General features: G+C 47.1%; 1 protein-coding gene across 1 annotated transcript in view; it reads left to right on the top strand.

The window, feature by feature from the left end:
- NDST4 (N-deacetylase and N-sulfotransferase 4) overlaps positions 1-12,120 on the top strand; it is a 196,328-nt gene that overhangs the window by 146,316 nt on the left and 37,892 nt on the right. The window lies entirely within an intron of this gene.

Below are 12,120 nucleotides of genomic sequence, written 5' to 3'. Positions count from 1 at the left end.
GAAGCATTTACTTCTCAGTTTACGGCATTTATAAACCAAAATGTTCGTCAATGGAGACGTTCAAAAACCGAGCTACCACTGTAAATTGGTATTTCTGATCTCAAAGGATAAAAACCGTAGGGTTAGAAAAAAGTCAGCGTCAGGATGGACAGTGAGATCCAGCCAGTGTCTCAGACTCTCAAGCTCACCACAGAGGAAATGGTGACAGACGGTAGCGCTTGAGGTCGAGCCAATGGCTCCCCCGAGCCCTTCAGGAAAACAGGATCAAGCCAACAAAACTGAGGGCATTAAAGTGAGCCGTCACCCGTAAAATGCTGCCGAAGAGCCTGGGTTTGGGATGACAGGGCCTGCGTTTGGGCCCAGCTGTGCTACTCCGAGTTTCCGCTTCTCCGGCCGTTAGATGAGCGCCCTCAGCAGCGAGCACTAGAACATGGGCGCTGCTCCTGAGTGCTCCTGACGGGCGTTTCTGAACCTGAAGTGTCTTCTGAACCAGCGACTGGGCCAATAAATGCTGGTAAGCTTGCTCCACGGTGAAGGAGCAGCCTGGAGCCGAACTGGTTCCTCTTCTCAGGTGTTTACTTGTCCCCGAATTCCCACCACATAGTAAGGCATGCTTACACCTGAGATGAGTGCTGGCCACAGCAATAGGGGAGAAGGCAGAGGTGCCCGTAAGCACACCCCAAAAGCAGACGGCTTCCTGGGACCCAGGCAGCAAGTTAGATGGGGGTCGGAGGAGCTGTCCGTCCCTTTTGACCACTGTGATGGTGATTAAGACCCTGAGTCTCCCTCGTGACAGCACAAGGGAAGTCCCCAGTCACAGCGTCTTGCTCACCTGGAGCCCGGAAAGTGAACCGCTAAGTTGCAGGGGGAAGACAGGCTCTTTGTTTTCATAAACGAATCACGTGCACTCCAGGGGAGAAGATGCACTCACTAACATTTGGAGGATTTCAAATGCCACATTACTCGACGCTAGATCGATGGATCTCACAGGAGCATGACTGAGCAGGTCCACGTGTGGATGCCCGTTCGTTTTCGTGCCAACAGCAGACCGGCCAGCAGCCCTTGTAAGTTTCCATCACACGGTGTCTGCCCTGCAAAACGCCAGCGTATCCTGGCGAATGGGAAGCTCAGCTCTCAGGCTCACGGTGCGTACAGCCCGACACCCCACAGGCACTGAGCTCTCGCCCAGCTGGCCATCTTCTCCTGCGTGATGCGTAAAGCAATCTTGATTTAATTGTCGCCGTATTTGCTGATTTCTATTTGGCTAGTTTCTTTCTGTATGGTAAAAGTCACATTAATTTGTGAAGTGAATTCATTTTTACAGCACACAGACAAAAAGGTTGCTGCTGCTTCCTGGAGGACCCCTAGTTAGACCCATGGAGTTTCCTCTTAAATCAGCCGGCTTCTCTATGGAGCCTGACTGTGAATTCAGATCCTTTGAGAACAAAACTTAGCCCCTGTAGGAATACTTGGGTTCACATCCAGCTGTCCTCTGGCCATGCAGACACTTTCTCAGTGTCGTTCACAGTGGGCCGTCGCTGTTCTGTGCCTCCTAAAAGGAAGTGGCACCGGCCTGTGACAGATAACCCCACACACTCACGGAGAGCACACCCGGTTCTTGTCTCTGCTTTCCTCAGCCCTCCTGCGAGTTCCTTTGTTTGCAAGGGGTTCATAAATCTAAGGCCTCAATACTCACGTAAAAATACGCAGTCTCAGCTTATCACCCAGCAACAAGCAGGTTGGGAGCTGAGGAAGGAGGGAACCCAGTGTCACCCTGCTGCCAGATTCCGTTCTCTGTACCCCTCCAACCCTAATCCTCATTTTTTCACTGAGCGAAGCAGCAGATGGTGGGTAAGAGTAGGCGAAATTCGTTTTCTCATCAGAAGTGATTAGTTCTACCAACATCGACATGGTCACAAGTGAGGCCAGAAAGCAGACGCGCTCTTACTGAAGAGGATCTAGTGCTTCACAGGTCAGGCAGCTGTCTGGCCGCAGCCCGTCCCACCTCACGGTCACCCTGGCTGCTGACGTCACCAGCAGTTAGTGGGCTTCATGGCAGAAGGGCCTGTGGACTTTGCACATGGCAGTGGGGGCGACTGCAGGGAGACAGCAGACAGCTGCCACCAAGAGTCCTCTGCCTCCATCGAAGGTGTTCCTGGGGGTCCAGGGCTCGTCTCCACATGCCGGAGAACTGGATGGACACTGGTTCCTGTTCAGTTCCGAGAATAAAGTCTAGAGCTGCATGTGCAGCCCTCCTGCAGGACCTCAGACAGTGAGACAAGCGCCCAGCATGGTGGGCCACCCTTCCCACCACGTGCCAGCCTGTGGATCCCTCTCTCAGCGCAGAGTGGGCCCACGTCCTCCCTCCGGCCTGAGCTTTCCTGAGCCACGGCCCACTGCTCATCTACCCAACCCGCTGCTCCTGCGAAAGGGCAGGCTCACGGCTCAGCAGAGGCGCCCCAGAGACAACTCCACAGTCTGGAGGCGTTGGACGAGTGTCTTTCCCCCAGGCTGGAGGCGGGTCCTCCGAGACCCCCCTGTGTGCAGGGCTGGCTGCCTCAGGCCGCTCTGCTCTCCTCGCTGCAGATGGCCACCTCCTCACCACGTCCCCACAGGGCCCCTGCTCTGCTCCTCAGGCTTGCTGTCACTTTCCTCCTCTCATCATGACACCTCTTAGAGGGGCTCAGGGCCCACCCTAAGGGCCTCATTTTAAATATTAATAGTCTCCTCTTTAAAGGTCTATCTCCAAATACAGTCACAATCTAAATTTACAATATGTGTGTTTAAGGAAAAGTACTGGTGGCTGACTTCTCAGAAAGCTGAGTGATTTTATTTTATTTATTTATTCTTTTAAGGAGGGTGCAGCTCACTGGCTGCACCCCATGCGGGGATCAAACCAGTAACCTTGGTGTTATTAGCACCACACTCTAACCAACTGAGCTAACCAGCCACCCCGAAAGCTGAGTGATTTTATTTTAATTGTAATAATACAGACAGTGCCAAAAAAATGTATACACATTTTAAGAAAGGAAAAAACTGTATTAAGATTGTAATACTCAATATGTACCAATAACAAAAGATGAATCCAAGTCACGTGTGTGCATTTTTCACACCCCCAGTATTCTACGTGGGGATCCCATTAGTGAAACGTAGAAATTCATAAAGAGATAAGTGAAAGGCCACTTGGTCAATAAGTGGGGGCTTAAAGTGTTTCACTGAAACCAAAAGCAACTTTTCAAATTCACAAGCACTTATTCAATTTGAAATCTATCCCTTTATGCTCTCGATTTTTAAATTTGTATGGCTAAAAAAGGAAATTGTACTGCATTTTATCTTTTCAAAGTAATTTTACAACTTTAATCTCATTATCAATAGAATCATTATTAGTTTTCTTAATTAATGTAAGTATATGTGAATTGATAAATGATAAATTTTAAAAATAAAAACAATTATTAGTGAAACCATGCTTCAACATGAGTGGGCTGTGATAATACGTATGTATTTGATGCCTTGTTCTTAACCACTTACATATTTATTGAGGATCTTTCTCAACGTTTGAAAAACGGTTAGCCAGTGACCTAAATTATTTAAGTCACAGACATGCTGTGTTTGGGAAATAGATTGTTCACCATTATTTTAAAAATATAAATGCGTTAGCAAAAGGTATATGAAGTCTCCTGAAAAAACAGCTCAGCCGTTACTGGAGCGTAGAGGGAAGCCTGAGCTCACCCGTGATATTAACGCCACTCCCTGGAGTCCTGGACCTGAGTCGGAGCTTTCTGCCACGTGTCTTGTTTCGTTTGTGTTTTATTGTAACTCCATTGCTGGCCTCTGCATACACCTGAGTTTGTAGTTCCTCCTCCGTCTCACGCCAGGAACTACGCAGAGTCTCAGATAAAGAAATGCAATCCCTGGTCCCGATGAGCGCCGTCTGGTGGGAGAAGTCGTTAATTAACTAGAATACAGTAGCAATAGCGTAAAGTGCTACAGGAATGCAGCGGAGAGAAAGCTCAATTCACAGGCTGCCCTTTGACCTTGCTTTGAAGAAATATGAGGAAGAAAACATTCAGCTCTTATGTCGGATGTGCTGACTAAAAACACATGGGATCTAGAAGATGCCACATCCAGGCACATCAATTACTTTGTTTCAGGAGCAGAAGCATCATGGATATGAAAAGTTTTGCATTCTGAGACAATTTGTCTTTTTAAGTGAGTGTTCTGGCAACCCCAAATCTCCATTTGAACAATCCTTTTGTGTCACTGCAGCTGTTTGCTGAATTACCAGATCCACATTCTCCACCAGACCTCACAGTAGTGAGTGGACCACACTCTTTAATCTGCAACCGCAGGCTGTGATCTGTAATGGTCAGGGAGTGGGCCATCAGGGCATCTGGACATCTGGTCCATCTGGACATCTGGACATCTGGGCATCTGGACATCTGGTCCATCTGGACATCTGGACATCTGGGCATCTGGACATCTGGTCCATCTGGCCATCTGGGCATCTGGGCATCTGGTCCATCTGGCCATCTGAGCATCTGGGCAGGCATGCCAGAGACTCCTGGGCAAGCTCCTTGATGGAGTCAGAGAAGCAGGTAGTTGGATACACACCCCTGTCTGCCTCTGTCCCAACCTTTCACCTCCCAGGCTAGGCACTGAGGGGTCAGTGCTCTGGGTGAGGCAGAGACAGGCCCCTTGGGTAGCGTCCTGTGCAGCTGGGGAACCGGGTGATCCCTCACAGGCCCCGCCCCCCTCAGGAGAAAGCATAGGCTGAAAAACTCTCTGGCCCTGAACTGTCTGGGGGGACATTCAGAGTCCTTCCCATCGTCCTTAGGATTGAAGTCCAAACCCTTCAAGAATGTGGACGCACTGGCCTTTCCCCCTTCCTGCTGCCCCAGCCTCGCAGGGGCCGCATGGCTCTTCTGTCCCTCAGACGCTCGCTCATACCAGCTGCCGTGCATGTGGGCTTCTGTGTCCCACACAGGGTCTTACCCATGTCACTCACCCATCTCTCCCCGGAGCTGTCCCCAATCTGTTCTCCTGCGGATCTCAGCTCCAAGGTCCCTTTTCCAGGAAGACTTCCACAGGTTGGCTCAGTGCCCGGCCTGCTTGTGTGACTCTCCCAGCCCCATTCCCACTGCGCTCTGTGGTGTAACCTGGATTTCAGACAGCCCCACATGACCTCTGCATCTTGAGGGAAAATGAATTTTTACTCCAATGACCTCTATGCGGCACCATGGCAACGCCAACACTGTGGGAAAGGAGATTTGATCTCTTGAAAAGAGTAATGCTAAGAGGCTCTGATGGCAGCAGCTCTGGTTGTTTGTCTCTCTTTGTGTCAAAATGGGGGATCTTTGTTCAAGATCAGAGTATTCTAGAAGACAGTCACTGCGACATCTCAGACCCGGGTTCTGCCTGGACGCTGAACAGAAGACAGAACACAAGGTGTGCAACACAGTGTGGCTGAGAGACCAGCTGCCTGTGATGACCCGGGCTCCGTGAGTGCACAGGAGGGCCGAGCGGCTCTGCTCCCCAAGTGCAGCTGGAGCCCCACACCGCCAGGGCCCTCACGGCTGCTCCCACCTCTTCACCGAGGAAGAGCAGTGTTTATACACAGCAGTCCTGAATCCAAACAGTTGGATTTGTTAGTAATTCACTCACCAAATATTATGGCTGGAAAACTGGGACGCATAAATAATCAGCGGCAGAGTGAGTCTTCTGGTGGCTGTAGTCTGATCACGCAAATGGAAAACACCAGGAGAAATGTGATTTAGCCATTCGTCGTCTCCTTTTAAATGCCAGCTGTTGTCAGGGTTGGAGGATAAGAGGATTTTGTTTTTCCCCGCACGTCTTCAGAATGTGGGGAGTAATTAGAAAGCAGTTAAGCTACTCCACATTTTCCACTGGCAGAGTGGTATCGCTAAGCATCTGTCTGTGCATTTGATAAATGTGCACACCTACTGTGTGCCAGGCGTCGTAGGAAGCCCCAGGATCCAGCAGCAGGAGGCTGTCTAACCTGGTAGTGGGGAATATTCAGCAAAGAAGGAGCAGAAACAGGACTAGGAGTGAGGCAGTGTGCCCGAGGGGAAGAGGACGGGAAGGGGTGTGTGGGCGGGGAGCGCCCTTTGGCAGGGAGCGCCCTTTGGCCAGCCACGCAAGTGACACCAGCTCACGCACTGCACCAATGAGTAGCATCTGTGTCTTAAATCTACTCAAGGTGCTTTCTGAAATGAAACCAAAGATTCCATGTAACAGTCTCCTCCTGTGTTGATTTTTAACTACAGCCGTCAGAGGTGATTCTGGTGGATAAAACTTGCATTTATTAAGAAACAACATGAAGACTACAAAAGAGCTTCGTGTATTAGGTATCAAAATGAGTGACTGTTACTCTGTATATAAGTGTCCAGCTTATTTCTGGCTTCACTAGCAATCACATTGAGCGTGATAAGCATGGTGTATGCACGCTGACTTCAGCAGAACAAAGAAACACTGGTTTTGATTAGAAAAAGGAATTAGTATCTCTGAGATATAAATCAAGTAATTTAAAATGATATTTGATACGTAAACTATTCTATAGTTACTTTAACTGAATTGCATTAGGATGATAAACATTCCATAGACTGTTTCGTCTTCCTGCAACTCAGGTCAGCATCAGGTAGACCTGGTAACTGCATCACTGTTGTCATTTACAGCAGAAAAGTCTGAGGCTCAGGCAAGTCAACGGATGCATCAGGCAGAGGCAGCCCTGAGTCCCGGGTCTTCTGGTTTCCAGTCGCCTGTATGTGCTGCCCCACTGTGTGCAAACCGAACCAGTGTGAACTAGAACAGCAACCCGAAGTCAGCTTTCTGTATTTTCTGATTTGTGCAATAAATAAAGACTCCCAGCATAATCTTTTATTCATTATCTCTCTTGATTTTTAAACTGTCTGATTAGTAGTATTTTCTCCATTACCTCTGCTCCAAATTAAAAGCAAAGGTTCAGGTTTTTTCACACACCCAAGAAAAGTTTTGCTTTGCATAAGTAGCCGAGAGTATGGGATGTTAAAGCATCGACTAGGAATAGTAATTGATCATAACTGCCTGTGGGGTGCTCGTCTGCCATGACACCACACCAAGGGTCACGTGGGATGAAAGAGGCCCTGTGCAGCCCCAGAAAGACCACTGAACACCCTGATTCTCTTTCCTTTTCTCCAAAGTAGGATGGCTTCCGGGACCTAATCAAGCTGTGCAACAAGAGTGAACGTAAACCCACTTGCAAAGTTATAAATACATCAACATTACGATTCAACAACTAATGTGTTGAGATCAACCATTAACCGCCATTCAGTCTGTGACGTTTTTGGAAAAGACAGTGCCATCCCTCGGCAGTGACCTCCGAGCTGCTGATGGTGTTTTGTTTCCACGGAGTGGCAGCCTAGCACGATTCCGTTAGGTCTGCACAAATGTCCCCTACTTTGGGTATCCGAGGGCACAGATACAAGCACGCATCAAGTTATTGGTGGCCCAGGACGGAACGAGTGATCCTGGGTGCCTCTAATCACTGTGCAGCAGTTACATCACATGTGTTTAAATCCAGAAGTGCACCGGCTTTCAAACTGTAACGTTACGCACAGTCTGACTCGGAGTATCTCTCATGTTCAGAATATGCAGAATAAGATCAAGACGCAAAATTACCTTTGATAGAAAAAATATGTGTAGAAGCCAAAGCCCATCAGATGGGCTGTCAGGAATACCTCCCCATATGTTCTGTCTAGCTTCAGATCTGACGAGCACTAAAAGGCGAATCAATAATGTAACAAGCTAATGGACATGCTTTTAAGCACAGTGGACTTATTCTGAAGGGGGGAACCCTGGCAGGGCCGCAGAGGCAAAAATGGAAACTACTAATATTTAATGCTCATCTTGAAAAGTACTGCGTTACAGCAGGGCCAGATGCCTTCGAATGGGTGCGTCCCTTCTCGCTCTGCAAAGCAACCGTTTCTATTTGCAGTGTTATGATAATGTGTTTTTCCTTATGAACCATGTGTCTGACTACTCAAGATTTCATTTCTGAAGGCACTAATTCCAAAACCTAATGTGTACTTTAAGTAAAAATGTACACGTATGCTCCAGAAGTAGTGGTGACTGCCAGTGTAAGCCCCTGCGTTTGATGCTGGCTGTGGATACTGACGTCCGTACAGCTTAAGTGACGTTCTGTTTGTCATACGAGTAGGAAATGCAAGGAGACTGTGCTGGTTTGGTAGTCTGAGAAGTTTTTAATGCAGTTTGGGTGGCCAATGATTCATTTTCTGGATAAAATGAGGGCTTTGTTTTTATTTCATTTTTCTCCTTTTCCTTGCTCCTATATTTTGCATGTTAGCAACTTCACAAGAGAGGCAAAGTAAAACGCTTTACAAAACGATTAACTATAATTTACAAGGAAGCCACTCACTCACATCTATAGCATCCTGTCTTGTTTGTCACTGTGACGGTGTTTTACCCACATGCAGGGATTACCCACAGAGTTCAGCAATCGTGATTTACTTCCCTAATATCAAGATGCATACGTCACTACATTGAAGCCCCTTTTCTGTGGAGCGGGTTTATTCCACAGGTGGGTAGTGATTGTCCAAATTCGGCACATGCGCTTTGACTTGGCATTCCAAAATAATGTTTTGTGTTTTAACGAATCATGAGACTCTAGTGTGCTTTTAATCCTCATTTTATATTTTTGCAGCAGGCAGGAGGCAGAGCTCAGACATGGTTCATGTTTGGTCACACGGAGTTGAGAGGGACTGACTGTTGAGGGAGGGACGTAGACAGAGGCTCAAAGGTGAGGTGGTGACAGAGGCCAGGCACCCAGGCCTGGGGACCCTCTGCACGGCAGTTGTCCTGTTGATGAGCACCTGATGTCTTGTTCCTAACCTGCTGCATTGGACGCGATGACCTGGCCTGTCTTTGTCACATGGGAGGAAAAGCTCTGCTGTGGGAATGTCACCAGCCTCTGAGCTGCCAGAACTCAAGGTCCGGGGACTTGCATCCACAGTGCACAATTCTGCCTTTCCTAGACGCCACTTTGGGAGCACTGAGCAAGAGTATTCCTACACAGATTAGGAAACAACGATCAAAATAAATAAGTAAAGGGGCGGGATACACGAGGAATATACCCCAGCATGTAAAAAATAGTGACGTGAAAAATTAATGATTTGCTACCATTTCGTGCTGCATATCCTCTGACTTCCCTTGTTGATGCTCCAGGCCACACCCACTCTTAATGCGGCTTGTTCCCCCGACACTCTCTGAATGGGTTCTGCTGTTTTGAACAAGCCATTTGTCCAGAAATACTGAAAGTAAGGGGCTCGGTCTGCCCAGTAGGTGCTCCTGGCATGCCAGACTTCACCGTCGGGCTGAGCGTGCAGAATTCTTCTGAATGTGCCGCTCACCACGTGCCAGCACTGATGTGTTTGTGACCAGCATGTGTACACACTGCCCGGACAGCCGTGACCCAGCCGCCGTGGCCAGGGTGCTGCCTGTGGTCTCAGCCCGGGACCTTCGAATGGGACGCGCTCAGCTTAGAACCACCAACTTCTCTAGATGCCACTGGCTCCCAGAGGCTGATTTTCCACTTGCCCTGCACTGAGTTTATCCTTCTTACAGAAAAGCAGGCTTGTACTCCTAAGGAAACTCTGCGTAAGTGACTTAGACCTCGTCAGCCACAAGGTCTTTTAAAAGCGTCATGTTAATGCCCTCATAGAAGGGGGATACCCATCTGCCCACGGTATAAAAATAATCTTTACAGTACTTTCCAAGTAGTATTTTTCCTTATAATTTTGGCAGATTTTAGACACTCACAGGTGCCTTAAATTTCCATCACACACTGACAACACCAGAGGGCGGGTGGTGGAGTTCTAGGTCATTATTTTACTTCTTCGGGCGTTTAGCCTGCAGCTGGTTTTTTATAAGAATTTCAGTCCTGAGAAGCTATAGTTTCCCTGAAGCTCAGGACTTACTGTCTTATTTCTTAATTACAGTAGTGACATGAGATAAATGCAGACGTTTGGGGACCAAATGCATGTTATTCTGCGGTAATTATAAAGCTCTCGCGACAACTGCAATTCTTTGGTCATCAACTATTATGTTATATTCTAGAAACTCTGTAATTAAGTCGTTCCAAGAGGGCCCTTCTTATCTGAAAAAGAGAGAGAGATGGGCCAGTGTGAAAATCAGCGACACAGGTGCGTGAGCCTGTGCGGTGATTCCACATGAATCTCAAGTCAGAACATTGATTGTGTCAGTTAACATTTGGGCGACTTAATTTAAATTTCCATCTAAACAAGCTGTGTGAAAAATATGTTTTTTTAAAAAATAGCCTTTCTCTTTTATGACCTTCACAATAAAAAGCTTTGAGTACGCCGCAGCGGGACACATAGCCTGGACGTATGATAAGAGTGGTGCCGCTTTCAGAGATAAATGTGCAGTCTATCGGTAATATTCTTTTCAAATACTCTGATTCATTGTATAGAACTTTTCATCTAAGGGTCCATAAATTACCTCTGTCATTCTAATTTAAAAGAAAAAATACATAGACTTCCCACTTTCTTCTAGAGACAGACATTCTTTGTCTTTTATTTTCAAGAAAGCGAAAGGAAAACAAATGATGGCTGTCAAACTCTCTGTAAAGCTGCTTGGGTGAAGGTGTCAGGTGTATCATGTGTCAGATTAGGGAACCAAACTGCCAGGTTTTAAGTTCTGCTGCCGTAGACTAGATGTGGGACCTGGACCTGCTCCTCAGTGTGCCTCAGTTTCCTCACCTGTAAGCGGACTGTGACTTCCTGCCAAGATTGCTGTGAGGGTTTCATCATTTCACCATGTGCAGGGTGTGGTTTCACGCCCAGCTGTCAATGCTGTCTACTGTTTAGGCGTTATTTTAAGTAGCCCGGGGATATTAGGACAATGGGCCCAGCTGTCCCACACTCCCGCACCTTCCACCTGGGTGCAGACGTCTCAATCATGTTAATAGGCTTTCCTCAGAGAATCCTTCTCGGCGATCTCCTGTGACACAGAGTAAGAGTTGTGTCTTCCACATTAAAAAGGCATTCAGTGAAGCTGCCCTCTTTAGCTTGCACCTCTCACGGCCTTGCCAGAGCACTGGTCTCCAATGCTGACACGAGCTAGCGCTCTATTTTTTTTTTCTTTTTAAGGCAGAAGGTGTCCTCTGTGGGCAGGGACAGTCGCCCAGTGGCGTGCAACATCTTGGGAACACAAGTTCTGTGCCCGTACCCTTCAGCGCATGGCTGACCATGTAACCAGTGGTCACGACATCATCAGGAATGGCTACTGCAAACCCATTTCATGTTCAAAATAGCACAAATAAGCACACCAAGAACATAAACCTTTGAAAAAGAGTCATTGAGAGTAGAGACGACAATTAGCCTGCAGTCCTTGACTTTCCTTCTACATACTGACCTGCGGATATTGTTTTTCTGGTTAAGGTCACATTATACTTTCTTTGATGTTATTATTTAAAACATCATATTACTTTTACCCTTCCTAATGAAGTCAGTGAAGTACTCAATTATAACATGCTTGTTGCTCTGAAGTACGTATAGATCTCAGTCTTAAATAATAAAATGAATTTTTAAAGTACTTGTATGTAAATATATTATGGATTGAGGAGCAAGTACAAACATTGTTTATGGGAGAAAATGATGAATTCTCTTCCTTGAGTTGGGTTAGCGACCTCCGCCATTTCGATCCAGATCGTGGCAGTTCTCCTCTCCTTAGTATCCTTAATCCCACTCCCTGACGGGTTGGTACAGGATTATATTTGTATCACATTCACATTCTCCATTGCTCTTTGAAGAGCAGTCAGTCTACGCTTCACTTTTCCCTCGTCTCTGATCCACAAAGAAGAAGATACAGAAATACCATATTAGAATGACTAGTATTGAGGTAGACCAGTTGTAAGAGGATTGATGGTCACGGAAGACTTTTTAATGAAATGCAGTCCGTTTCAGGGCAAACACTCAGTTTCCTTCTTGCAGTAAAAATTCCTCATTGGACCACAAAGAAGTAAGGTTTCTTGAGCCTGGTTCCATTTCAACATTCCACTCCTCTATAGCAGAAAATATCTGGAACAAT

The sequence above is a fragment of the Rhinolophus ferrumequinum genome, chromosome 18, assembly GCF_004115265.2.
Source record: "Rhinolophus ferrumequinum isolate MPI-CBG mRhiFer1 chromosome 18, mRhiFer1_v1.p, whole genome shotgun sequence".
Taxonomy (NCBI): Eukaryota; Metazoa; Chordata; class Mammalia; order Chiroptera; family Rhinolophidae; genus Rhinolophus; species Rhinolophus ferrumequinum.
This window is presented reverse-complemented; position numbering and strand designations above follow the sequence as displayed.